This window comes from Megalopta genalis, unplaced genomic scaffold, assembly GCF_051020955.1.
Source record: "Megalopta genalis isolate 19385.01 unplaced genomic scaffold, iyMegGena1_principal scaffold0094, whole genome shotgun sequence".
NCBI classification, from domain to species: Eukaryota; Metazoa; Arthropoda; class Insecta; order Hymenoptera; family Halictidae; genus Megalopta; species Megalopta genalis.
Window position 1 is genome coordinate 107300 of NW_027476163.1, and position 2701 is coordinate 110000.

Here is a 2701-nt window from a genome sequence, read left to right on the forward strand (position 1 = left end):
TCAAGAGTAAAGTGCCCTTATTTTAAACATTATATCGTTCTAAATGCTTAATCCCTATGTAAAAAAGTTATCTAAGCAAGAATATGTTATTGAATAAAATGAGAAAAATTTATTTTAGCCGTAAATCGAAAATAATGGGTCGAGCGAATCGGTCGATTGCGCCGAGACGCGCTATGATGCAACAGACGAGCGATTGGAACGCCCGAATATTTTCAAAGTCCCACCGTACCGATCAAGAGTAAAGTACCATTTTCCTACATTAGATTTCGTTCTAAATGCTTAATCCCTATGTAGAAACGTTAGTTAAGCAAGAATATCGTATTTTTAAAAAAATCTAATGATAGGATTTTCCAGAAAATTGAAAAAACCGAAAAATGTCAAGAGTAAAGTGCCATTTTCTGACATTAGATTTCGTTCTAAATGCTTAATCCCTATGTAGAAACGTTAGTTAAGCAAGAATATCGTATTTTTAAAAAAATCTAATGATAGGATTTTTCAGAAAATTGAAAAAACCGTAAAATGTCAAGAGTAAAGTGCCCTTATTTTAAACAATGTATCGTTCTAAATGCTTAATCCCTATGTAAAAAAGTTATCTAAGCAAGAATATGTTATTGAAAAAAATTAGAAAAATTTATTTTAGCCGTAAATCGAAAAGAAGTCTGTTCGTTTCTCTGTCTCTCTCGCGCGATCGAACTATCGATGTTTCCCGACAAACTATTGGAAGTTTAATTAAACTTTATACATGAAATTACTCGTTTTGATCCCCGCTACACAGCCGTATACTTTTTATAATTTTGTGGAATCGGGAACCTTGAAATATTTATCATAACGCGGATCGACTGTCTCTGTCTCTTTCTAGATCGGAAGAATCGATGTTTCCCGGCAAACTATTGGGAGTTTAATTAAACTTTATACATGAAATTACTCGTTCTGATCCCCGCTACACAGCCGTAAACTTTTTATAAATTTGTGGAATCGGGAACCTCGAAATATTTATCATAACGCGGATCGACTGTCTCTGTCTCTTTCTAGATCGGAAGAATCGATGTTTCCCGGAAAACTATTGGGAGTTTAATTAAACTTTATACATGAAATTACTCGTTCTGATCCCCGCTACACAGCCGTATACTTTTTATAATTTTGTGGAATCGGGAACCTTGAAATATTTATCATAACGCGGATCGACTGTCTCTGTCTCTTTCTAGATCGGAAGAATCGATGTTTCCCGGCAAACTATTGGGAGTTTAATTAAACTTTATACATGAAATTACTCGTTCTGATCCCCGCTACACAGCCGTATACTTTTTATAATTTTGTGGAATCGGGAACCTCGAAATATTTATCATAACGCGGATCGACTGTCTCTGTCTCTTTCTAGATCGGAAGAATCGATGTTTCCCGGAAAACTATTGGGAGTTTAATTAAACTTTATACATGAAATTACTCGTTCTGATCCCCGCTACACAGCCGTAAACTTTTTATAAATTTGTGGAATCGGGAACCTCGAAATATTTATCATAACGCGGATCGACTGTCTCTGTCTCTTTCTAGATCGGAAGAATCGATGTTTCCCGGCAAACTATTGGGAGATTAATTAAACTTTATACATGAAATTACTCGTTCTGATCCCCGCTACACAGCCGTATACTTTTTATAATTTTGTGGAATCGGGAACCTCGAAATATTTATCATAACGCGGATCGACTGTCTCTGTCTCTTTCTAGATCGGAAGAATCGATGTTTCCCGGCAAACTATTGGGAGTTTAATTAAACTTTATACATGAAATTACTCGTTTTGATCCCCGCTACACAGCCGTATACTTTTTATAATTTTGTGGAATCGGGAACCTTGAAATATTTATCATAACGCGGATCGACTGTCTCTGTCTCTTTCTAGATCGGAAGAATCGATGTTTCCCGGCAAACTATTGGGAGTTTAATTAAACTTTATACATGAAATTACTCGTTTTGATCCCCGCTACACAGCCGTATACTTTTTATAATTTTGTGGAATCGGGAACCTCGAAATATTTATCATAACGCGGATCGACTGTCTCTGTCTCTTTCTAGATCGGAAGAATCGATGTTTCCCGGCAAACTATTGGGAGTTTAATTAAACTTTATACATGAAATTACTCGTTCTGATCCCCGCTACACAGCCGTATACTTTTTATAATTTTGTGGAATCGGGAACCTCGAAATATTTATCATAACGCGGATCGACTGTCTCTGTCTCTTTCTAGATCGGAAGAATCGATGTTTCCCGGCAAACTATTGGGAGTTTAATTAAACTTTATACATGAAATTACTCGTTCTGATCCCCGCTACACAGCCGTATACTTTTTATAATTTTGTGGAATCGGGAACCTCGAAATATTTATCATAACGCGGATCGACTGTCTCTGTCTCTTTCTAGATCGGAAGAATCGATGTTTCCCGGCAAACTATTGGGAGTTTAATTAAACTTTATACATGAAATTACTCGTTCTGATCCCCGCTACACAGCCGTATACTTTTTATAATTTTGTGGAATCGGGAACCTCGAAATATTTATCATAACGCGGATCGACTGTCTCTGTCTCTTTCTAGATCGGAAGAATCGATGTTTCCCGGCAAACTATTGGGAGTTTAATTAAACTTTATACATGAAATTACTCGTTTTGATCCCCGCTACACAGCCGTATACTTTTTATAATTTTGT